The sequence below is a fragment of the Lithobates pipiens genome, unplaced genomic scaffold (assembly GCF_037356315.1).
Source record: "Lithobates pipiens isolate NorthernLeopardFrog02 unplaced genomic scaffold, aLitPip1_a1.2 Scaffold_57, whole genome shotgun sequence".
Classification (NCBI taxonomy): Eukaryota; Metazoa; Chordata; class Amphibia; order Anura; family Ranidae; genus Lithobates; species Lithobates pipiens.
In genome coordinates this window covers 2,276,759-2,303,955 of record NW_027507879.1, presented here as the reverse complement: position 1 = coordinate 2,303,955, position 27,197 = coordinate 2,276,759, and positions in this window count along the sequence as shown.

The following is a 27,197-nucleotide window of genomic DNA, read 5'->3' as shown; positions in this document are numbered from 1 at the left end:
TAAACTGATTGGAGGTTTGTTTTGTTTAATAAATGTTTAAAGCGGGAGTCCGCCGGGACTCCGCGTTTTTTTTTTTTTTTTTTTTTTTTTTAAAGCCAGCAGCTACAAATACTGCAGCTGCTGACTTTTAAAATAATGACACTTACCTGTCCAGCGCGCCCGCGATGTCGGCACCCGAAGCCGATCTCTAGATCGACACTCGAGTGCTGCCGCCGCCGCCATCTTGGGTATGGGAATCAGGAAATGGAGCCTTTCGGCTTAATTTCCAGGTTCCCTACTGCGCATGCGTGAGCCGCACTGCGCAGTGAGGACGGTCCCCGCTGCCTCTGGGATCTGTGTGTTTCCCAGCAGGCAGCGGGGCACTTGCGGAAGGGGGCGGGCACTTGCGGAAAGGGGCGTAATGTACGCCCCTTTCCGCAGAGAGCTAGCCCGGAAGGGGGTGCAGTTACCTGGATTATCCAGGTAACTGCACCCCCCTCCCCCCTGAAAGGTGCCAATTGTGGCGCCGGAGGGGGGGAGGGTTCCGATGAGCGGAAGGTCCATTTTAGGGTGGACCTCCGCTTTAAGTGTAAGAAATTTTCTGTATCACTTATGAAGACTGCTTTCACACTGGAGTGGGCAGACGTTGATGGTAAAACGCAAGTTTTAGCGGCTCTTTACCATCATTTTAGCGGTGCTATTTGGCTGCTAGTGGGGCACATATAACCCAGCTAGCGGCCAAGGAAGAGGTTAAATGCGCCCATGAAGCACCGCTGCCAAATCGCATTGCATGCGCTTCGGCAGTGGTGCCCATTCATATCAATGGGCAGGAGTGGTGGAGGAGCGGTATACACCACTCCAAACGTGCTGCTTGCAGGACTTTTTTTTTTAAGATCCTGCCAGCGCATCACCTCAGTGTGAAAGCACTCTGTCTTTCACGCAGACTGCAGGGGAGCCATTTTGCAGGCACTTTACAGGCGCTATTTTTAGCCCAAAAGCGCCTTAAAAAACGCCCCAGTGGAAAAGGTGTGTTAGATCAAGGGGGATTAAAAATAAATAAATAAAATAAAATCGGCCTAACAAAATCGGCATCATATATCGGCTATCGGCCTCCATGATTTCTAAATATCGGCATCGGCATCGGCCAGAGAAAAACCCATATCGGTCGACCTCTAATATTGATGCTAGTCTTAGCATGGACACCCAATCAACATAGCACAGAGTAGACCAGAACTCCTGGACTCAAGTAATTCAACAGCCTCAGCCTCCCAAGTAGCTGGGATTACAGATGCACGCCACAGCACTCAGGAACAGAAAAGGCTTGCTCTGAGATACTAGAATCAGAAGTCTCCTTGATCTCTATAATGCCCTCTAGTGTCAATATTGCTTATTGCAAGTGATTCAATAATATAATAATAAACATTTCCAAAGCACAACATAAAATAAAAAATACAAAAAAATCAAACATATAGAAGCTAGAAGAGAGATATATGGGTATATAATGGCAAAAAGTAAGCCTTCAGCTGCTTTATTGAAAGCCGCTCAGGGAGATCAGTGATTGTAGATCCTTCCCACACCGATCACCCCCCACTGTCCCCTGTATCCTCCCCAGCTCCCCTCCCGTCCCCCTCTGTGTCCTCCTCCGGTTCCCCTCTGGTCCTCCTTTGTGTCTTCCTCTGTGCCCTCCTCCGGTCCCCCTCTGTGCTCCTCCACCCCCACTGTCCCAGATCATTTAGGATAGAGAGCAGAGGTAGGAGCCGGTATATATGTAATTTACCAGATCCTTCCTCTTCTTAATAGACTGACTGTCAACTGTGTTTATGATGCTTCAGTTTATGAATGGAGAGGAGCCGCTGTCTCCATTCATTAATTTCAGTGCAGCTGAGGCTGCAGAGAAAGAGACTGGGGAATCTGTGTCCTCACTCCCTTTCCCTGTCTCAAAAGGGAGGTGTCAGGGGCCTATCTAGACCCCCCCAACAGGATTGTAAAAATAATAAAAGATAAATGAAAAAAACACTGACACCATCCACTTCCCCCTCCTCAAAAGAAAGCATTGCAAAAAAAAAAAATTTTAAATTGGAAAAAATAATAAAATAAAACAAAAAAACGACTGACACAGTCCACACCTCATCAGTGTCACCTATCAGTGCTGCATATTAGTGCCACTGTCACATGACATTAAAAAAAGTATTGGTAATCGTATTAGTGAGTACTTGAAAAAAAGTATTGGTATTCGGTCTTAAAAAAGTGGAATCGGTACGACTCTAACTGTAATCATGGACACCTGATCAACATAACACAGGATAGACAAGTAGACAAGAAACCCTCCACTCAAGCCCTCCAATAACCTCAGCCTTCCAAATATCTGGGATTATGGAGCCATTTCTCAGCACCCGGTGTTCTGGCAGATAGTGTCCTGCCATCATCTAGTGTCCGCCCCATACTGCGCATGCGCAGTACAGGGCAGAAGAAGCTTTGGAAAATCTCCGAAGATGAACGGCGCCTGCACCGTGAGTGGAGGTGGTAGCCCCACCATCCAAGCAGACATAGGTTTGGGAAAATTAAAGGGCCCCTCTCGGGGGCGAGCTTCGCTTGCTGCGCTCGGCTCTTTTATATTCCTACTCTATGTCCACTTGGATTGTGGGGATAGAACCTGGACTCACGGCGCAGGCGCCGTTCATCCTCGGCTATTTTCGGAATCTGTGTGTGCTGTGTACTGCGCATGCGCAATAAACAGCGGACACTATCCGATGGGGGACCATATATGATAGGACACCAGCAAAGGAAGTGGTTTGCTCTGAGATACTAAAACCAAAAGTCTCCTTGATCTCAATACCGCCCTCTAGTGTCAAGTGACTCAATAATGTAATAATAACTTCCAAAGCAAAACATAAAATAAAAACATATCAGAAATATTTCTCTCCTTATTGAATGTTTTTTTATTCATTAAAGCGGAGGTCCACCCTAAAGTGGACCTTCTGCTCATTGGAATCCTCCCCCCTCCGGCGCCACAATTGGCACCTTTCAGGGGGGAGGGGGGTGCAGGTACCTGTACAGTACAGGTATGTGCACCCACTTCCGGGATGGCTCTCTGCGGAAAGGGGCGTAGATTACGCCCCTTTCCGAAAGTCCCCCACTGCCTGCTGGCAAACACAAATATCCCAGAGGCAGCGGGTCCATCCTTATTGCGCAGCGTGACTCGCGCATGCGAAGTAGGGAACCGGGAAATGAAGCCGAAAGGCTCCACTTCCTGATTCCCATACCCAAGATGGCGGCGGCAGCACCCGAGAGACGATCGAGAGATCGGCTTCGGGTGCCGTCATCGCGGGCGCGCTGGACAGGTAAGTGTCACTATTTTAAAAGTCAGCAGCTGCAGTATTTGTAGCTGCTGGCTTTAAAAAAAAATAAACGCGCACTCCCGGCGGACGCCCGCTTTAAAAATGTAATGGTACCGGAAATGATGATTTGTGACCATTAGCTGGAGCTAACAATTATAGTAAATAAGTATTTATTTCCTATGCTCATCATTGCCATCTAGTGGCCATAATTGTTCATTTTCCTAAATTACTCTATTCTGTACAAATGAATAACATTTAAACTGGAAACAAAATAGCCTAGTAACCTTCAACTGTGCCCCCGTTTGCACAGAAGAAATGTACACCCATTTCACAGGATGAATAGCTCTGCATCATTTTTTATAAAACACCCCTTAATATCTGTGGATTCAGTACTATGTTTCTGTAAAGAGGGAGAGACTGAAAAGAATAGAGAGAGCAGTGGCAGCCTATTTTTTTCCTTTAAAATTATAAACTATTCAGTTTTCCTTTTTAACTTGTTAGTAAAATCCATAGCACTAATTATTAAAATGGTATTTCAGTTCAGTGCCTCCCACACAGTTGTGAATATTGTTATGAAAATGTGAATTGTAAACAGATCGGTGATGATCCAATAAAAAGCCTGCGTCTCACTGTATTGTCCAGGCTGCTCTACACTGGCTACTCACAGGTGCAATCTCACAACTGACCAGTATGGGGGGTTTGACCTGCTCTGTTTCCAACCTGGGCCGGTTCACCCCTCCTTAGGACAACCTGGTGACCCCAGGCTCCCCTAGAGCCACCATATTGATAGCAGTCTTAGCATGGACACCCAATCAACATAGCACAGAGTAGACCAGAACTCCTGGACTCAAGCAATCCAACAGCCTCGGCCTCCCAAGTAGCTGGGATTACAGATGCACGCCACAGCACACAGCAAAGGAAGTGGCTTGTTCTGAGATACTAGAATCAGAAGTCTCCTTGATCTCAATAATGCCCTCTAGTGTCACTATTGCTTATTGCAAGTGATTCAATAATATAATAATAAACATTTCCAAAGCACAATATAAAATAAAAACATATCAGACATTTTTCTCTCCTTATTGAATGTTTTTCTATTCATTAAAAATGCAATGGTATCAGAAATGATGATTTGTGACCACTAGCTGGAGCTAACAATTATAGTAAATAATTATTTATTTCCTATGCTCATCATTGCCATCTAGTGGCCATAATTCTTTATTTTCCTAAATTACTCTATTCTGTAGAAATGAATAAGTTTTAACCTGGAGAAAAAATAGCCTAGTAACATTGAACTGTGCCCCCATTTGCCCAGAACAAATGAACACCTGTTTCACAGGATAATTAGCTCTGCATTGTTTTTTTATAAAACACCCCTTAATATCTGTGGATTCAGGACTATGTTTCTGTAAAGAGGGAGCCACTGAAAAGAATAGAGAGAGCAGTGGCAGCCTACATTTTTTTCTGTGAAAATGATGAACTATTCAGTTTTCCTTTTTAAATTTCCTTTTTAACTTGTTAATAAAATCCATAGCACAAATTATTAAGATGGTATTTCAATTCGGTGCCTCCCACACAGTTGTGAATATTGTTATGAAAATATGAATTGTAAAACAGATCGGTGATCATCCAATAAAAAGCCTGTGTCTCACTGTATTGTCCAGGCTGCTCTACACTGGCTACTCACAGGTGCAATCCCACTACTGACCAGTATGGGGGCTTTGACCTGCTTTGTTTCCAACCTGGGCCGGTTCACCCCTCCTTAGGACAACCTGGTGACCCCAGGCTCCCCTAGAGCCACTATATTGATAACAGTCTTAGCATGGACACCCGATCAACATAGCACAGGGTAGACCAGAACTCCTGGACTCAAGCAATCCAACAGCCTCAGCCTCCCAAGTAGCTGGGATTACAGATGCACGCCACAGCACCCGGCAAAGGAAGTGGCTTGTTCTGAGATACTAGAATCAGAAGTCTCCTTGATCTCAATACTGCCCTCTAGTGTCATTATTGCTTATTGCAAGTGATTCAATAATATAATAATAAACATTTCCAAAGCACAACATAAAATAAAAACATATCAGATATATTTCTCTTCTTATTGAATGTTTTTGTATTCATTAAAAATGTAATGGTACCGGAAATGATGATTTGTGACCACTAGCTGGAGCTACCAATTATAGTAATTAAGCATTTATTTCCTATGCTCATCATTGCCATCTAGTGGCCATAATTATTTATTTTCCTAAATCACTCTATTCTGTACAAATGAATAACATTTAACCTGGAAAAAAAATAGCCTAGTTATATTCAACCGGATAACAAAGGAAAGACACACACCTATACAGGCTAAAGAGCGCTGCTCACCCCTGAAGTATAAGGAAGAATTCAAAGATACTCCCCCAAAAATTGGATTTTTAGGCAGCAGAATTATGGGTCAAGTCGTATTTTTATACATAATCTGAAATTTTATTATTAAAAGCTGTGTAAACAAGATGGTTAAAATATAAGCTCCAGCAGGACAATGATACTATCACAAATAAGTATATGGGTATACAAAGACTGAAATGTTCATACAGACAGATAATAACAGTAGTCCATCATGTAGATAAGCACTAACGCGTTTCAACCCGCACTGATGGGGTCTTCTTCAGAGAGACAATCTGCTGGGTAAAACACATCATGAATACATGTATCGGATAGTAAATACACACAATACAGGTACAAACATGACATAAATATTTCACATAGTTACCCCAAAATGTATATCCAAAGCATAAAGTTTAAAGAGGAAGTAAACCCTGATGGGTTTACTTCCTCTTTTTTTCCCTGCAAAGGTAAAGCATAATGGACTACTATGCATCTCATAGTAGCTCATTATGTGTCACTTACCTGACACAGGAGCCAGCGAAGTCGCTGCTGATCCCTGTAGTCCGCCGCGTCCATCTTGCTGGTGGCGTCTCGCAGCTCCGACCAATGACAGCGGCGCAACCGCGATGACGTCACTCCCGCGCATGCGCACGGGAGTCGCGCCTCGCAGCTCCGTTGCTGTCATACGGCGAAGCCGCGATGACGTCACTCCCGCGCACGGGAGTCGACAAATTTGGCAAATCCATTCTTGGATTTGCCACATTTAGTGCGCCTGCGCGCCGCTGTCTACGACGCATGCGCCGTAGACAGCGGTGCCCATTTTCGGGCAAATATCTCCTAAACCATATAGGTTTAGGAGATATTGCTTGGACCTACAGGTAAGCCTTAATCTAGGCTTACCTATAGGTCCAAGTTGTTTGGAAGGGTTTACTTCCCTTTTAAAGAAGAAATTTGGTCCTGCATAGCGATCTCTTTAAAACAAAAGGTTTCCTTCTTTCCTGTGAGGGGATCCCAAAACCGCTCACCAGTTAGCCATCCCAACCCGGAAGAGGTGTTGATTCAGAGGCACGTCTCACGAGAGGTCACACTCACAGACGGGCCCCCGAAATGGCGCAAACCGTCAGTGATTGGAACACAGCCAGATTGCGCCTGCAGCAGAAGTCAACCAAGGAAAGACACCGTGTAAAATAGACTATATCTCAAAAAGTACTTTTTTTAAATAAATTTTTTTGTTCTTGTAAGATTGGCCACCACTGATGTAAATATCGCGACACCGCACGTGTAGAGAATTAATCAGATTCTCCCGTTTGCACAGAACAAATGTACACCCATTTCACAGGATGAATAGCTCTGCATCTTTTTTTATAAAACACCCCTTAATATCTGTGGATTCAGTACCATGGTTCTGTAAAGAGGGAGAGACTGAAAAGAATAGAGAGAGCAGTGGAAGCCTATTCTTTTCGTTGAAAACAATGAACTATTCAGTTTTTCAGGTATTTCAATTCAGTGCCTCCCACACAGTTGTGAATATTGCTATGAAAATGTGAATTGTAAAACAGATCGGTGATCATCCAATAAAAAGCCTGCGTCTCACTGTATTGTCCAGGCTGCTCTACACTGGCTACTCACAGGTGCAATCCCACTACTGACCAGTATGGGGGGTTTGACCTGCTCTGTTTCCAACCTGGGCCGGTTCACCCCTCCTTAGGACAACCTGGTGACCGCAGGCTCCCCTAGAGCCACCATATTGATACCAGTCTTAGCATGGACACCCAATCAACATAGCACAGGGTAGACCAGAACTCCTGGACTCAAGCAATCCAACAGCCTCAGCCTCCCAAGAAGCTGCGATTACAGATGCACGCCACAGCACCCGGCAAAGGAAGTGGCTTGTTCTGAGATACTAGAATCACAAGTCTCCTTGATCTCAATACTGCCCTCTAGTGTCAATATTGCTCGCTGCAAATGATTCAATAATATAATAATAAACATTTCCAAAGCACAAAATAAAATAAAACATAAAAAAAAATCACATATAGAGGCTAGAAGAGAGACACATGGGTATATGATGGCAAAAAGTAAGATTTCAGCTGCTTTATTGAAAGCCGCTCAGGGAGATCAGTGATTGTAACCCCCCCCCCCCCCACACCGATCACCCCCCCACTGTCCCCTGTGTCTAAAGATTAATTTTAACCACTTGGTGCCCATACTACGTCTATTGACGTCATGGGCTTTCGGTGGTTATATCTGAATGATGCCTGAGGCCACAGACATCATTCAGATATCTCCTTTTTCAGCCGGCAATTCCCTGCACCATAAGAACGATCATAGCGGCTCCGGTGCTTGTACCGACTCACCGCTTCCATCGGTGAGACGGTCACAGGATCCGCTGGCCCCCGCAAGTTACCATAGAGATTTCCAATGGACCAGATTGTCCCCGGAGTCTCTATGATCGTTCGGAGGCCGGGCGCGATGTTATGACGTCACACCCTTCCTCTGTATTCAAATTAATGGCGCCGATCTGGCTAGGAAGCCAGGACCTTTTTTTTTATTATTCTTCCCAGCCTAGAGGTGAGATATGGGGTCTTATTGACCCCATATCTCACTGTAAATATGTCCGATTGTGCCATATTCTTTATTACAAGGGATGTTTACATTCCTTGTAATAGGAATAAAAGTCATCAATTTTTTTTTTTAAGTGTCAAACTTAAAAATAAAAATAAAATTAACAATAAAAAAAAAATGTAAAGCGCCCCTGTCCCCGTGAGCTCGTACACAGAAGTGAATGCATACGTAAGTCCCGCCCACATATAAAAACGGTGTTCAAACCACACATGTGAGGTATCACCGCGAACGTTAGAGCGAGAGCAATAATTCTAGCCCTAGACCTCCTCTGTAACCCAAAACATGTAACCAGTAAAAAAAATTTAAAGCGTCGCCTATGGGGATTTTCAAATACCAAAGTTTGGCGCCATTCCATGAGCGCGTGTAATTTTGAAGCGTGACATGTTGGGTATCTGTTTACTCGGTGTATCCTCCTCTTTCACATTATGTTAAAAAAATTGGGCTAACTTTACTGTTTTTTTTTTAAGCATGAAACTGTTTTTTTTCTGAAAAAAACGTGTTCGAAAAATTGCTGCGCAAAAACCGTGCGAAATAAAAAGTTGCAACGACCGCCATTGTATTATCTAGGGTCTTTGCTAAAAAAATATATAATGTTTGGGGGTTCTATGTAATTTTCTAGCAAAAAAAATTAGGAATGTCAGAAATGGCCTGGGCGCGAATTGGTTAATAAATCGGAGGCGATGGGAGTAGGGGTAGGAAATGTTGAACTTGAAAAACTCCAGAGGAGTTTTAAATTTAAATGGACAACTACTGCCTTGAGATATCTGGGGACAAATATCCTTCCCAAAATATCCCAAATATTTGATTGAAATTTCCCACCTCTGTTAAGAGAAACAAGGAAATTACTTAATAAATGGCAAGTGGGATTACACTCGCGCTTTGGGAGGTGTAATATTATCAAGATGTGTATCCTCCCTAAATTCTTATATCTTCTTCAGGCTTTACCAATCTATATTCCTTCTAAATATTTTGATCAGGTAGCTAAAATGTTCTCTGAATACATTTGGGCCCATAAACGCCCGACATTGAGCAGACAACAACTCTCATATCCTAAAATCTATGGTGGCCTGGCGGTACCAGATATACAGAGATACCACCAAGCGATACATTTAACTAGGCTAATCGATTGGAATCGGCATCAAAAAAGTAAACTATGGCCAAGTCTGGAACAAGCTCAGACTAGTATCTTACTTACTAGGGCACCATGGTGCCATTCGTCAATGCCAAATGATTAAAAAAAAAACACCCGTTGGTGGGGGGTGACCGTGCGGATATGTAAATTACTCTTCGTAAAACACTCGCTAATGCCAACTCACTCCCTGTTGTACCCGATCCTGGTTAACCCGGCGTTTCCTCCAGGAATCCAAGATCCAGTTTTTTATTCAATAAGGCAACATGGTCACTTTCATCGCATCGCATCACATTTTTTGGTTAATAATAGGTGGCTGTCTATGTTAGAATTGATGGACAAAACGGGTATCTTTGGCCTGGATCATTGGAGAGCCTTTCAGCTGATCCATTTTCCAAGGTCCTTACTACCCTCGGATGGTTTCAGACAGAATTTGACCAGATTTGAGAGTTACTGTACAGAGGAGGGGGCAATGCCACATGCCCTATCGGCTGCATATCAGCTTTTGATTACGCCACCAGATGACTATCAGCTGCCATGCCTTAGGGCATGGGAGATTGATATTGGATGCAAGTTTACAGCACATCAACGTCAATTTATCATTAGCCTTATACACAGTTCCTCTATAAGTACTAAGGTACAGGAGACAAACTTTAAAGTGGTTACTAGGTGGTATCAAACTCCGGTAAAAATACAAAAGATATACTCTTCTCTTTCGGACCAGTGCTGGAGATGTCAAGAGGATAACTAAACTAACCAAAACTGGTATATTTCTGGAAGAAGATTCGACAAATAGTTAAAAATTTTACGGAATATGAAATTCCAAATGATCCAGCTTTCTTTTTGCTTCACACATCTAATATACCAAGCGGAATTTATGGGTAATCGGTTATCTGTCATATTCTTAATGCTGCCAAGGCATGTATTCCACTATGCTGGAAAGCTACACAAGGACCATCTATTAGTATGTGGTTCAAAAAATTTGAGGACTTTAAGAAAATGGAGGATTTAATCCTCACAAACGTCACCAAAGGGAACAATATAGTGAGACCTGGACATCCTCGAATATATATATTTTTTCTAATGGGACGGACCCTGTTTGAAAGCGATAAGGGGGGCTAAAAGAAAGGTAATCTAAATGGGTTTATATGGAGGAACGACTGGTGAGAAGAATGGAATTTCTGAGATTGAGCGATATCTAGTTGAGGGCACGTCCACCACCTTCATTGCCCCCCCATTTTTTTTGTTGTTGTTGTTTTGTTTTGTTGTTTATCATGGGATTATTAAACAGGAGAAAATCTGAGGCAAGAAGTACGGGGATATATAAGGTAAGAGGGGATAATGTGTAGGAAGAGACACGAAGGAGTAGTCGACTGGTGGAAGCAGTGGAGAGGCTTAAAGAGGAAGTAAACCCTGATGAGTTTACTTCCTCTTTTTTTCCCTGCAAAGGTAAAGCATAATGGACTACTATGCATCGCATAGTAGCCCATTATGTGTCACTTACCTGACACAGGAGCCAGCGAAGTCGCCGCTGTCCCCTGTAGTCCGCCGCATCCATCTTGCTTGTGGCGTCTCGCAGCTCCGCCGAATGACAGTGGCGAAGCCGCGATGACGTCACTCCCGCGCATGCGCACGGGAGTGGCGTCTCGCAGCTCCGCCGCTGTCATTCGGCAAAGCCGCGATGACGTCACTCCCGCGCATGCGCACGGGAGTCGACAAATGCGGCAGCTCCATTCTTGGAACTGCCGCGTTTAGTGCACCTGCGCGCCGCTGTCTACGGCGCATGCGCCGTAGACAGCGGTGCCCGTTTTCGGGCAAATATCTCCTAAACCATATAGGTTTAGGAGATATTTCTTGGACCTACAGGTAAGCCTTAATCTAGGCTTACCTGTAGGTCAAAGTGGTTTGTAAGGGTTTACTTCCTCTTTAATATGTTATATATATGATTGAAATTATATGAGTTAGATGAACAATATAATCTTGATACACTTGAACTGTTGAGATCATTATCCTATATGTTATCAAATATTTGAAATAAAAAATAAAAAAATAAAAACATATCAGAAATATTTCTCTCCTTATTAAATGTTTTTTTATTCATTAAAAATGCAATGGTACCAGAAATGATGATTTGTGACCACTAGCTGGAGCTAACAATTATAGTAAATAAGTATTTATTTCCTATGCTCATCATTGCCATCTAATGGCCATAATTATTTATTTTCCTAAATTACTCTATTCTGTACAAATTAATAAGATTTAACCTGGAGAAAAAATAGCCTATTAAAATTCAACTGTGCCGCCGTTTGCCCAGAACAAATGTACACCCATTTCACAGGATAAATAGCTCTGCATAATTTTTTATTAAACACCCCTTAATATCTGTGGATTCAGTTCTATGTTTCTGTAAAGAGGGAGCGGTTGAAAAAAATAGAGAGAGCAGTGGCAACCTACATTTATTTCTGTGAAAATTATGAACTATTCAGTTTTCCATTTCCTTTTTAACTTAGTTTAGTAAAATCCATAGCACAATTACTGTTAAGATGGTATTTCAATTTGATGCCTTCCACACTGGAATATTGTTATGAAAATGTGAATTGTAAAACAGATCGGTGATCATCCAATAAAAAGCCTGCGTCTCACTGTATTGTCCAGACTGATCTACACTGGCTACTCACAGGTGCAATGCCACTACTGACCAGTATGGGGGGCTTTGACCTGCTCTGTTTCCAACCTGGGCCGGTTCACACCCTCCTTAGGACAACCTGGTGACCCCAGGCTCCCATAGAGCCACCATATTGATAACAGTCTTAGCATGGACACCCAATCAACATAGCGCAGGGTAGACCAGAACTCATGGACTCAAGTAATCCAACAGCCTCAGCCTCCCATGTAGCTGGGATTACAGATGCACGCCACAGCACCCAGCGAAGGAAGTGGCTTGTTCTGAGATACTAGAATCAGAAGTCTTTTTAATCTCAATAATGCCCTCTAGAGTCAATATTGCTTATTGCAAGTGATTCAATAATATAATAATAAACATTTCCAAAGCACAACATAAAATAAAACATACAAAAAAAATCAAACATATAGAAACTAGAAGAGAGACATATGGGTATATGATATCATGAAGCTTCCAGCTGCTTTATTGAAACTTGCGCAGGGAGATCAGTGATTGTAACTCCTCCCCCCACACCGGTCACCCCCCACTGTCCCCAGTGTCCTCCCCAGCTCCCCTCTGGTCCTTCTCTGTGTCCTCCTCCAGCCCCCCTCTCTGTCCTCTGTGTGCTCCTCTAGTCCCCCGTGTTCTCCTTCAGTCCCCCTCTGTGTCCTCCTCTGGTCCCCCTTTGGTCCTCCTCTGTGTCCTCCTCCAGTCCCCCTCTGGCCCCCCTTTCTATCCTCTGTGTGCTCCTCCAGTCCCCCGTGTTCTCCTCTAAACCCCCTCTGTGTCCTCCTCCGGTTCCACTCTGGTACTGCTCTGTGTCCTCCTCTGGTCCCCCTCTGGCCTTCCTCTGTGTTCTCCTCTGGTCCCCCTCTGGTCCTCCTCTGATCCTCCTCTGGTCCTCCTCTGTGTCCTCCTCCGGTCCCCCTCTGGCCCTCCTCTATGTCCCCCTCCGGTCCCCCTCTGGTCCTCCTCTGGTCCTCTTCTGTGTTCTCCTCTGGTTCTCCTCTGATCCTCCTCTGGTCCTCCCCTGTGTCCTCCTCCGGTCCCCCTCCGGTCCCCCTCTGTGTCCTCCTCTGGTCCCTCTCTGGTCCTACTCTGTGTGCTCATCTGGCCCCCCATGTCCTTTCCCTGTCTCAAAAGGGAGATGTCAGGGTTCTAAACAGAATTGATAAAAAGAAAAAAATTGTAAAAATAATAAAAGATGAAATGAAAAAAAAAAACACTGACACCGTCCACTCTACCTCCCCAAAAAAGAAAGCATTGTAAAAAAATAAAAAAATAAATAAAAAAATAATAATAAAATAAAATAAAATAAAAAAACTAATGACACAGTCCACACCTCATCAGTGCCACCTATCAGTGCCCATCAGTACAGAGCCTTTCATTAGGACCCAGCAAAGGAAGTGGCTTGTTCTGAGATACTAGAATCAAAAGTCTCCTTAATCTCAATACTGCCCTCTAGTGTAAATATTGCTTATTGTAAGTGATTCAATAATATAATAATAAACACTTCCAAAGCACAACATAAAATAAAAACACATCAGAAATATTTCTCTCCTTATTGAATGTTTTTTTATTCATTGAAAATGTAATGGTACCGGAAATGATGATTTGTGACCACTAGCTGGAGCTAACAATTATAGTAAATAAGTATTTATTTCCTATGCTCATCATTGCCATCTAGTGGCCATAATTGTTAATTTTCCTAAATTACTCTATTTTGTACAAATGAATAACATTTAACCTGGAAAAAAATAGCCTAGATATACTCAACTGTACCCTCGTTTGCACAGAACAAATGTACACCCATTTCACAGGATGAATAGCTCTGCATCATTTTTTTTATAAAACACCCCTTAATATCTGTGGATTCAGTACTATGTTTCTGTAAAGAGGGAGAGACTGAAAAGAATAGAGAGAGCAGTGGCAGCCTATTTTTTTTCCTTGAAAATGATGAACTACTCAGTTTTCCTTTTTAACTTGTTAGTAAAATCCATAGCACATATTATTAAGATGGTATTTCAATTCGGTGCCTCCCACACAGTTGTGAATATTGTTATGAAAATGTGAATTGTAAAACAGATCGGTGATCATCCAATAAAAAGCCTGCGTCTCACTGTATTGTCCAGGCTGCTCTACACTGGCTACTCACAGGTGCAATCCCACTACTGACCAGTATGGGGGCTTTGACCTGCTCTGTTCCCAACCTGGGCCAGTTCACCCCTCCTTAGGACAACCTGGTGACCCCAGGCTCCCCTAGAGCCACCATATTGATGCCAGTCTTAGCATGGACACCCGATCAACATAGCACAGGGTAGACCAGAACTCCTGGACTCAAGCAATCCAACAACCTCAGCCTCCCAAGTAGCTGGGATTACAGATGCACGCCACAGCACCCGGCGAAGGAAGAGGCTTGTTCTGAGATACTAGAATCAGAAGTCTCCTTGATCTCAATACTGCCCTCTAGTGTCAATAGTGCTTATTGCAAGTGATTCAATAATATAAAAATAAACATTTCCAAAGCACAGTATAAAATAAAACATATAAAAAAAATCGCATATAGAAGCTAGAAGAGAGACACATGGGTATATATTATAGCAAAAAGTAAACTTTCAGCTGCTTTATTGAAAGCCGCTCAGGGAGATCAGTGATTGTAACCCCCCCCCCACACCGATCACCCCCCACTGTCCCCTGTGTCCATCCCCGGCTCCCCGCAGATCCCCCTCTGTGTTCTCCTCCAGTCCCCCTCTGGTCCTCCCCTGTGTCCTCCTCTTGTCCCCCTCTGGTCCTCCTCTGTGTCCTCCTCCGGTCCCCCCATGTCCTCCGGTCCCCCTCTATGCTCCTCCACCCCCACTGTCCCAGATCTTTCAGTATGGAGAGCAGAGGAAGGAGTCGGTATATATGCCATTTACCAGCTCCTTCCTCTTCTGAATAGATAGAGTCACTGACTGACAACTGTGTTTATAATGCTTCAGTTTATGAAGGGAGTCTCTGTCTCTGTTCTTTCATTTCAGTGCAGCTGAGGCTGAAGAGAAAGAGACTGGGGAATCTGTGTCCTCACTCCCTTTCATAAAATAAAACATATAAAAGAGAAGAGAGACATATGAGTATTTGATGGCAAAAAGTAAGCTTTCAGCTGTTTTATTGAAAGCCGCACAGAAATATCTGTGATTGTAACTCCCCCCACACGATCACCCTCCACTGTCCCCTGTGTGATCCCCGGCTCCCCTCAGGTCCCCCTCTGGTCCTCCTCTGTCTTCTCCTCTGTGTGCTCATCCGGTCCCCCGGAGGATGCTGGGAATGTGACATCATAAGGGGCGGGGTCACCATGTGACATCTCCCATGTGACCCCACCCCTTTTCCCTATATATGTCGCCGCACAATGCGTCCCTGCCATTGCGGCCAGAGAGAGCATTGTGTCAACATCACAAGGAAGAAAAGAAGAGAAGAAGGTGACAGTGTCAGAAGACCGGGCCAACGCTAGTAAAAGAGCAGGAAGAAGAAAGCGGAAGTCCGGCAGAAGAACTGAAGAGCGGTACAAGACCCCCGAAGAGCGGGACAAGACCCCAAAGGCGGCGAAGAAGAAGAAAGCCAGGCTCCTCCGGACTAGCACACAGACGGGCAGATTGTCAGCCAGACTGCCGAGTGCGAGGGACAATTTTGAGTCAAAACTTCTTTCTAAGTCCACCGGATAGTCCAATCGTGTGTACGCAGCATAAGGGTTACTAACTCACATTTATACATAACTATATTAGGGGCAATTTAGCTACCAGCATGCCTTTGGGGTGTGGAAGACAATCATAGTACGTGGAGGAGACCCACCCATGTATAGGGAGAGCACACAAACCCCCTGCAGGTATTGCTTCGGTTGGGATTCAAACTGATGACCGCTAGCACTGCTAGGTGTGACAGAGAGTATTGCAACGACCACCATTTTATTCTCTAGGGTGTTAGAATAAAAAATATATATAATGTTTAGGGGTTCTAAGTAAAGGGAAGGAGATAGGCTGGCAGGCAGGGGAAGCTCAATTAGCATTGCTGGTTGTCATTCCAACGGCCACCACAAGAGGGCACCAGATTCCAGAAGGAACCATAGGATTGCAGAAGGCCTCAAAGCCGGCCACCGGCGGCGCGGCCCGACACGATCACGCCGGCGGCGTCCACGGAGACAGGATAACCCCTGCTGTGCTGCCCCCGGCGCCAGGTCGCTAATTCTAGTCGCAAATGCGACCTGGCGCCCGGGTTTTGTCGAGCCCTGCCTTAATATCTGTGGATTCAGTACTATGTTTCTGTAAAGAGGGAGAGACTGAAAAGAATAGAGAGACACATGGCAGCCTATTTCTTTTTCCTTGAAAATTAAGAAATATTCAGTTTTCCTTTTTACATTTCCTTTTTAACTTGTTAGTAAAATCCATAGTACAAATTATTAAGATGGTATTTCAATTCGGTGCCTCCCACACAGTTGTGAATATTGTTATGAAAATGTGAATTGTAAAAGAGATCGGTGATCATCCAATAAAATGCCTGTGTCTCACTGTATTGTCCAGGCTGCTCTACACTGGCTACTCACAGGTGCAATCCCACTACTGACCAGTATGGGGGGCTTTGACCTGCTCTGTTTCCAACCTGGGACGGTTCAACCCTCCTTAGGACAACCTGGTGACCCCAGGCTCCCATAGTGCCACCATATTGATACCAGTCTTAGCATGGACACCCAATCAACATAGCGCAGGGTAGAACAGAACTCCTGGACTCAAGTAATCCAACAGCCTCAGCCTCCCATGTAGCTGGGATTACAGATGCACGCCACAGCACCCGGCGAAGGAAGTAGCTTGTTCTGAGATACTAGAATCAGAAGTCTTTTTAATCTCAATAATGCCCTCTAGTGTCAATATTGCTTATTGCAAGTGATTCAATAATATAATAATAAACATTTCCAAAGCACAACATAAAATAAAACATACAAAAAAAATCAAACATATAGAAACTAGAAGAGAGACATATGGGTATATGATATCATGAAGCTTCCAGCTGCTTTATTGAAACTTGCGCAGGGAGATCGGTGATTGTAACTCCCCCCCCCCCCACACCGATCACCCCCCACTGTCCCCAGTGTCCTCCCCAGCTCCCCTCTGGTCCTTCTCTGTGTCCTCCTCCAGCCCCCCCTCTCTGTCCTCTGTGTGCTCCTCTAGTCCCCCGTGTTCTCCTTCAGTCCCCCTCTGTGTCCTCCTCTGGTCCCCCTTTGGTCCTCCTCTGTGTCCTCCTCCAGTCCCCCTCTGGCCCCCCTTTCTATCCTCTGTGTGCTCCTCCAGTCCCCCGTGTTCTCCTCTGATTCCCCTCTGTGTCCTCCTCCGGTTCCACTCTGGTACTGCTCTGTGTCCTCCTCTGGTCCCCCTCTGGCCCTCCTCTGTGTTCTCCTCTAGTCCCCCTCTGGTCCTCCTCTGATCCTCCTCTGGTCCTCCTCTGTGTCCTCCTCCGGTCCCCCTCTGGCCCTCCTCTATGTCCCCCTCCGGTCCCCCTCTGGTCCTCCTCTGGTCCTCTTCTGTGTTCTCCTCTGGTTCTCCTCTGATCCTCCTCTGGTCCTCCCCTGTGTCCTCCTCCGATCCTCCTCTGGCCCTTCTCTGTGTCCTCCACCGGTCCCCCTCTGGACATCCTCTGTGTCCTCCTCCGGTCCCCCTCTGGCCTTCCTCTGTGTCCTCCTCTGATCCCCCTCTGGTCCTCCTCTGTGTCCTCCACCGGTCCCCCTCTGGTCCTCCTCTGTGTCCTCCTCCAGTCCCCCTCCGGTCCCCCTCTGTGTCCTCCTCTGGTCCCCCTCTGTGTCCTCCTCCGGTCCCCCTCTGGTCCTTTTCTGTGTCCTCCTCTGGTCAGCCTCTGGCCCTCCGGCCCTCCTCTGTGTCCTCATCCAGTCCCCCTCCGGTCCCCCTCTGTGTCCTCCTCTGGTCCCTCTCTGGTCCTACTCTGTGTGCTCATCTGGCCCCCCATGTCCTTCGGTCCCCCTCTGTATTCCTCCACCCTCACTGTCCCAGATCTTTCAGGATAGAGAGCAGAGGAAGGAGCCGGTATATATGTAATTTACGAGATCCTTCCTCTTCTGAATAGACAGAGTCACTGACTGACTGTGACTTGTGTTTATGATGTTTCAGTTTATGAATAGAGAGGAGCCGCTGTCTCCGTTCATTAATTTCAGTGCAGCTGAGGCTGCAGAGAAAGAGACTGGGGAATCTGTGTCCTCACTCCCTTTCCCTGTCTCAAAAGGGAGATGTCAGGGGTCTGTTTAGACCCCCCAACAGAATTGATGAAAAGAAAAAAATTGTAAAAATAATAAAAGATGAAATGAAAAAAAAAAACACTGACACCGTCCACTCTACCTCCCCAATAAAGAAAGCATTGTAAAAAAATAAAAAAATAAATAAAAAAATAATAATAAAATAAAATAAAATAAAAAACTAATGACACAGTCCACACCTCATCAGTGCCACCTATCAGTGCCCATCAGTACAGAGCCTTTCATTAGGACCCAGCAAAGGAAGTGGCTTGTTCTGAGATACTAGAATCAAAAGTCTCCTTAATCTCAATACTGCCCTCTAGTGTAAATATTGCTTATTGTAAGTGATTCAATAATATAATAATAAACACTTCCAAAGCACAACATAAAATAAAAACACATCAGAAATATTTCTCTCCTTATTGAATGTTTTTTTATTCATTGAAAATGTAATGGTACCGGAAATGATGATTTGTGGCCACTAGCTGGAGCTAACAATTATAGTAAATAAGTATTTATTTCCTATGCTCATCATTGCCATCTAGTGGCCATAATTGTTAATTTTCCTAAATTACTCTATTTTGTACAAATGAATAACATTTAACCTGGAAAAAAATAGCCTAGATATACTCAACTGTACCCTCGTTTGCACAGAACAAATGTACACCCATTTCACAGGATGAATAGCTCTGCATAATTTTTTTTATAAAACACCCCTTAATATCTGTGGATTCAGTACTATGTTTCTGTAAAGAGGGAGAGACTGAAAAGAATAGAGAGAGCAGTGGCAGGCTATTTTTTTTCCTTGAAAATTATGAACTACTCAGTTTTCCTTTTTAACTTGTTAGTAAAATCCATAGCACATATTATTAAGATGGTATTTCAATTCGGTGCCTCCCACACAGTTGTGAATATTGTTATGAAAATGTGAATTGTAAAACAGATCGGTGATCATCCAATAAAAAGCCTGCGTCTCACTGTATTGTCCAGGCTGCTCTACACTGGCTACTCACAGGTGTAATCCCACTACTGACCAGTATGGGGGCTTTGACCTGCTCTGTTTCCAACCTGGGCTGGTTCACCCCTCCTTAGGACAACCTGGTGACCCCAGGCTCCCATAGAGCCACCATATTGATACCAGTCTTAGCATGGACACCCAATCAACATAGCGCAGGGTAGACCAGAACTCCTGGACTCAAGTAATCCAACAGCCTCAGCCTCCCAAGTAGCTGGGATTACAGATGCACGCCACAGCACCCGGCAAAGGAAGTGGCTTGTTCTGAGATACTAGAATCAGAAGTCTTTTTAATCTCAATAATGCCCTCTAGTGTCAATATTGCTTATTGCAAGTGATTCAATAATATAATAATAAACATTTCCAAAGCACAACATAAAATAAAACATACAAAAAAAATCAAACATATAGAAACTAGAAGAGAGACATATTGGTATATGATATCATGAAGCTTCCAGCTGCTTTATTGAAACTTGCGCAGGGAGATCGGTGATTGTAACTCCCCCCCCCCCACACCGATCACCCCCCACTGTCCCCAGTGTCCTCCCCAGCTCCCCTCTGGTCCTTCTCTGTGTCCTCCTCCAGCCCCCCCTCTCTGTCCTCTGTGTGCTCCTCTAGTCCCCCGTGTTCTCTTTCAGTCCCCCTCTGTGTCCTCCTCTGGTCCCCCTTTGGTCCTCCTCTGTGTCCTCCTCCAGTCCCCCTCTGGCCCCTCTTTCTATCCTCTGTGTGCTCCTCCAGTCCCCCGTGTTTTCCTCTGATCCCCCTCTGTGTCCTCCTCCGGTTCCACTCTGGTACTGCTCTGTGTCCTCCTCTGGTCCCCCTCTGGCCCTCCTCTGTGTTCTCCTCTGGTCCCCCTCTGGTCCTCCTCTGGTCCTCCTCTGGTCCTCCTCTGTGTCCTCCTCCGGTCACCCTCTGGCCCTCCTCTATGTCCCCCTCCGGCCCCCCTCTGGTCCTCCTCTGGTCCTCTTCTGTGTTCTCCTCTGGTTCTCCTCTGATCCTCCTCTGGTCCTCCCCTGTGTCCTCCTCCGATCCTCCTCTGGCCCTTCTATGTGTCCTCCTCCAGTCCCCTTCTGTGTCCTCCACCGATCCCCCTCTGGACATCCTCTGTGTCCTCCTCCGGTCCCCCTCTGGCCTTCCTCTGTGTCCTCCTCTGATCCCCCTCTGGTCCTCCTCTGTGTCCTCCTCTGTGTCCTCCACCGGTCCCCCTCTGGTACTCCTCTGTGTCCTCCTCCAGTCCCCCTCCGGTCCCCCTCTGTGTCCTCCTCCGGTCCCCCTCTGGTCCTTTTCTGTGTCCTCCTCTGGTCCCCCTCTGGCCCTCCGGCCCTCCTCTGTGTCCTCCTCCGGTCCCCCTCCGGTCCCCCTCTGTGTCCTCCTCTGGTCCCTCTCTGGTCCTACTCTGTGTGCTCATCTGGCCCCCCATGTCCTTCTGTCCCCCTCTGTATTCCTCCACCCCCACTGTCCCAGATCTTTCAGGATAGAGAGCAGAGGAAGGAGCCGGTATATATGTAATTTACCAGATCCTTCCTCTTCTGAATAGACAGAGTCACTGACTGACTGTGACCTGTGTTTATGATGTTTCAGTTTATGAATGGAGAGGAGCCGCTGTCTCCGTTCATTAATTTCAGTGCAGCTGAGGCTGCAGAGAAAGAGACTGGGGAATCTGTGTCCTCACTCCCTTTCCCTGTCTCAAAAGGGAGATGTCAGGGGTCTGTTTAGACCCCCCAACAGAATTGATAAAAAGAAAAAAAATTTAAAAATAATAAAAGATGAAATGAAAAAAAAAACACTGACACCGTCCACCCTACCTCCCCAAAAAAGAAAGCATTGTAAAAATATAAAAAATAAAATAAAAAAATAATAATAAAATAAAATAAAATAAAAAACTAATGACACAGTCCACACCTCATCAGTGCCACCTATCAGTACCCATCAGTACAGAGCCTTTCATTAGGACCCAGCAAAGGAAGTGGCTTGTTCTGAGATACTAGAATCAAAAGTCTCCTTAATCTCAATACTGCCCTCTAGTGTAAATATTGCTTATTGTAAGTGATTCAATAATATAATAATAAACACTTCCAAAGCACAACATAAAATAAAAACACATCAGAAATATTTCTCTCCTTATTTAATGTTTTTTTATTCATTGAAAATGTAATGGTACCGGAAATGATGATTTGTGACCACTAGCTGGAGCTAACAATTATAGTAAATAAGTATTTATTTCCTATGCTCATCATTGCCATCTAGTGGCCATAATTGTTAATTTTCCTAAATTACTCTATTTTGTACAAATGAATAACATTTAACCTGGAAAAAAATAGCCTAGATATACTCAACTGTGCCCTCGTTTGCACAGAACAAATGTACACCCATTTCACAGGATGAATAGCTCTGCATCATTTTTTTTTTTAAAACACCCCTTAATATCTGTGGATTCGGTACTATGTTTCTGTAAAGAGGGAGAGGCTGAAAAGAATAGAGAGAGCAGTGGCAGCTTATTTTTTTTCCTTGAAAATGATGAACTACTCAGTTTTCCTTTTTAACTTGTTAGTAAAATCCATAGCACATATTATTAAGATGGTATTTCAATTCGGTGCCTCCCACACAGTTGTGAATATTGTTATGAAAATGTGAATTGTAAAACAGATCGGTGATCATCCAATAAAAAGCCTGCGTCTCACTGTATTGTCCAGGCTGCTCTACACTGGCTACTCACAGGTGCAATCCCACTACTGACCAGTATGGGGGCTTTGACCTGCTCTGTTCCCAACCTGGGCCAGTTCACCCCTCCTTAGGACAACCTGGTGACCCCAGGCTCCCCTAGAGCCACCATATTGATGCCAGTCTTAGCATGGACACCTGATCAACATAGCACAGGGTAGACCAGAACTCCTGGACTCAAGCAATCCAACAGCCTCAGCCTCCCAAGTAGCTGGGATTACAGATGAATGCCACAGCACCCGGCAAAGGAAGTGGCTTGTTCTGAGATACTAGAATCAGAAGTCTCATTGATCTCAATACTGCCCTCTAGTGTCAATAGTGCTTATTGCAAGTGATTCAATAATATAAAAATAAACATTTCCAAAGCACAGTATAAAATAAAACATATAAAAAAAATCGCATATAGAAGCTAGAAGAGAGACACATGGGTATATATTATAGCAAAACGTAAACTTTCAGCTGCTTTATTGAAAGCCGCTCAGGGAGATCAGTGATTGTAACTCCCCCCCCACACCGATCACCCCCCACTGTCCCCTGTGTCCATCCCCGGCTCCCCGCAGATCCCCCTCTGTGTTCTCCTCCAGTCCCCCTCTGGTCCTCCCCTGTGTCCTCCTCTGGTCCTCCTCTGTGTCCTCCTCCGGTCCCCCCATGTCCTCCGGTCCCCCTCTATGCTCCTCCACCCCCACTGTCCCAGATCTTTCAGTATGGAGAGCAGAGGAAGGAGTCGGTATATATGCCATTTTCCAGCTCCTTCCTCTTCTGAATAGATAGAGTCACTGACTGACAACTGTGTTTATAATGCTTCAGTTTATGAAGGGAGTCTCTGTCTCTGTTCTTTCATTTCAGTGCAGCTGAGGCTGCAGAGAAAGAGACTGGGGAATCTGTGTCCTCACTCCCTTTCATAAAATAAAACATATAAAAGAGAAGAGAGACATATGAGTATTTGATGGCAAAAAGTAAGCTTTCAGCTGCTTTATTGAAAGCCGCACAGAAAGATCTGTGATTGTAACTCCCCCCACACCAGGCCTGTACTGGCCATCGTGACTACCGGGAGTTTCCCGGTGGGCCGATTGGCTCAGTGGGCCGGTTGTCAGTGTGTCACTGACTCACTAAACTTCTCTCTCCGTGTCTGTATTGTGTTATAATAACTCTGGCTGGCTCCGCTCCTGCACCCGGCGGCGGCGGCACACAGACACCATCATCGTGATGCTGCCACTCAATTGTAACTCCCCCTAACATTACGGCCTCCTTGTCCTGGCGCCGTGACGTCACTCACGGCCGGGGAGGGGGAGGCTGGCCGGAGATACAGGAGGAGCGTAGCGAGCGGCTGCCCAAGCTCAGCTGCCTGCAAGACTGCAACCAAGGAGCCAGCGCCACTGAGGAGGAGGAACCTGATAATTCCTTGCAGTGCAGCAAGTCCAGACAGCATCAGATGCTATACGGGATGCAGGCTGCATGATAAGCTGAGTCTATTACTGTCATTATCTGATTTCTGTAATATGCAGCATGGGGGGGGGGGGTAGGGGTAAATGTACTGCCACTGGTCATGGTAACTGATAAATAATTTAATGCCACTGGTCATGGTAACTGATTATTAAGCAGTTACTGTGACCAGTGGTATTAAATTATTCATCAGTTACCATGACCAGTGGCATTAAATTAATAATTGACCAGCGGCATTCAATTATTAATCAGTTAGCGTAACCAGTGGCATTAATATAAATTTAATGCCACTGGTCACGGTAACTGATGAATGATTTAATGCCACTGGCCACGGTAACTAGTGAATGATTGAATGCCACTGGCCATGGTAACTGAAGAATAATTGAATGCCACTGGTCATGGTAACTGATGAATAATTGAATGCCACTGGTCATGGTAACTGATGAATAATTGAATGCCTCTGGCCACGGTAACTGATGAATAATTGAATGCCTCTGGCCACGGTAACTGATGAATAATTGAATGCCACTGGTCATGGTAACTGATGAATAATTGAATGCCACTGGCCACGGTAACTGATGAATAATTGAATGCCACTGGTCATGGTAACTGATGAATAATTGAATGCCACTGGCCACGGTAACTGATGAATAATTGAATGCCACTGGTCATGGTAACTGATGAATAATTGAATGCCACTGGCCACGGTAACTGATTAATAATTTAATGCCACTGGTCACGGTAACTGATTAATAATTGAATGCCACTGGCCACGGTAACTGATGAATAATTTAATGCCACTGGCCACGGTAACTGGTGAATAATTGAATGCCACTGGTCACGGTAACTGATGAATAATGAAATGCCTCTGGCCACGGTAACTGATGAATGATTTAATGCCACTGGCCACAGTAACTGATGAATAATTGAATGCCACTGGTCACGGTAACTGATGAATAATTAAATGCCTCTGGCCACAGTAACTGATGAATGATTTAATGCCACTGGCCACAGTAACTGATGAATAATTGAATGCCACTGGTAACGGTAACTGATGAATAATTGAATGCCACTGGCCACTGGTAACTGATGAATGATTTAATGCCACTGGTCACGGTAATTGATGAATAATTTAATGCCACTGGCCACGGTAACTGATTAATAATTTAATGCCACTGGCCACCATAACTGATTAATAATTTAATGCCACTGGTCACGGTAACTGATCAATAATTTAATGCCACTGGTCACAGTCACTGATATATGAATTTGCTAGTGCCACTGTTGGTCATGGTCACTGATGAATGAATTTATGGCCACTGGTCATGGTCACTGATGAATGAATGTACTGCCACTGGTAGCCATGGTCACTGATGAATTAATGTACTGTCTCTGCTGGTCATGATCACTGATGATGAATGAATGTACTGCCACTGGTCACTGATGCATTAATGACCACTGGTATAACTGTTTTCCTTATTTATGACACCTGCCATTGAACGGAGTGTAACTTACACATTTAATGCGTCTGTTATGTTGGAATGCATATTTTTCTCTAAATAATAAAAGAAAAAGCTGTTTATACTTACAGTGAAATAATTTAACTTTTTTTTTTTTTTTCCCCACCATTGCGTATAGTTTATATACTGTTTTTGCGTGTGTTTGCAAAATGTGGGCCGGTCTGGATGAAGTCCAGGGCCAAATTTTTGTCCCAGTCCAGCCCTGCCCCACACGATCACCCTCCACTGTCCCCTGTGTGATCCCCGGCTCCCCTCAGGTCCCCCTCTGGTCCTCCTCTGTCTTCTCCTCTGTGTGCTCATCCGGTCCCCCGGAGGATGCTGGGAATGTGACATCATAAGGGGCGGGGTCACCATGTGACATCTCCCAGTGACCCCGCCCCTTTTCCCTATATAAGTCGCCGCACAATGCGTCCCTGTTATTGCGGCCAGAGAGAGCGTTGTGTCAACATCGCAAGGAAGAAAAGAAGAGAAGAAGGTGACAGCATCAGAAGACCGGGCCAACGCTAGTAAAAGAGCAGGAAGAAGAAAGCGGAAGTCCGGCAGAAGAACTGAAGAGCGGGACAAGACCCCCGAAGAGCGGGACAAGACCCCAAAGGCGGCGATGAAGAAGAAAGCCAGGCTCCTCCGGACTAGCACACAGACGGGCAGATTGTCAGCCAGACTGCCGACTGCGAGGGACAATTTTGAGTCAAAACTTCTTTCTAAGTCCACCGGATAGTCCAATCGTGTGTACGCAGCATAAGGGTTACTAACTCACATTTATACATAAGTATATTAGGGGCAATTTAGCTACCAGCATGCCTTTGGGGTGTGGAAGACAATCATAGTACGTGGAGGAGACCCACCCATGTATAGGGAGAGCACACAAACCCCCTGCAGGTATTGCTTCGGTTGGGATTCAAACTAATGACCGCTAGCACTGCTAGGTGTGACAGAGAGTATTGCAACGACCACCATTTTATTCTCTAGGGTGTTAGAATAAAAAATATATATAATGTTTAGGGGTTCTAAGTAAAGGGAAGGAGATAGGCTGGCAGGCAGGGGAAGCTCAATTAGCATTGCTGGTTGTCATTCCAATGGCCACCACAAGAGGGCACCAGATTCCAGAAGGAACCATAGGATTGCAGAGGGCCTCAAAGCCGGCCGCCGGCGGCGCGGCCCGACACGATCACGCCGGCGGCGTCCACGGAGACAGGATACCCCCTGCTGTGCTGCCCCTGGCGCCAGGTCGCTAATTCTAGTCGCAAATGCGACCTGGCGCCCGGGTTTTGTCGACCCCTGCCTTAATATCTGTGGATTCAGTACTATGTTTCTGTAAAGAGGGAGAGACTGAAAAGAATAGAGAGACACATGGCAGCCTATTTCTTTTTCCTTGAAAATTAAGAAATATTCAGTTTTCCTTTTTACATTTCCTTTTTAGCTTGTTAGTAAAATCCATAGTACAAATTATTAAGATGGTATTTCAATTCGGTGCCTCCCACACAGTTGTGAATATTGTTATGAAAATGTGAATTGTAAAACAGATCGGTGATCATCCAATAAAAAGCCTGCGTCTCACTGTATTGTCCAGGCTGCTCTACACTGGCTACTCACAGGTGCAATCCCACTACTGACCAGTATGGGGGGCTTTGACCTGCTCTGTTTCCAACCTGGGCCGGTTCACCCCTCCTTAGGACAACCTGATGACCCCAGGCTCCCATAGAGCCACCATATTGATACCAGTCTTAGCATGGACACCCAATCAACATAGCGCAGGGTAAACCAGAACTCCTGGACTCAAGTAATCCAACAGCCTCAGCCTCCCATGTAGCTGGGATTACAGATGCACGCCACAGCACACGGCAAAGGAAGTAGCTTGTTCTGAGATACTAGAATCAGAAGTCTTTTTAATCTCAATAATGCCCTCTAGTGTCAATATTGCTTATTGCAAGTGATTCAATAATATAATAATAAACATTTCCAAAGCACAACATAAAATAAAACATCCAAAAAAAATCAAACATATAGAAACTAGAAGAGAGACATATGGGTATATGATATCATGAAGCTTCCAGCTGCTTTATTGAAACTTGCGCAGGGAGATCGGTGATTGTAACTCCCCCCCCCACACCGATCACCCCCCACTGTCCC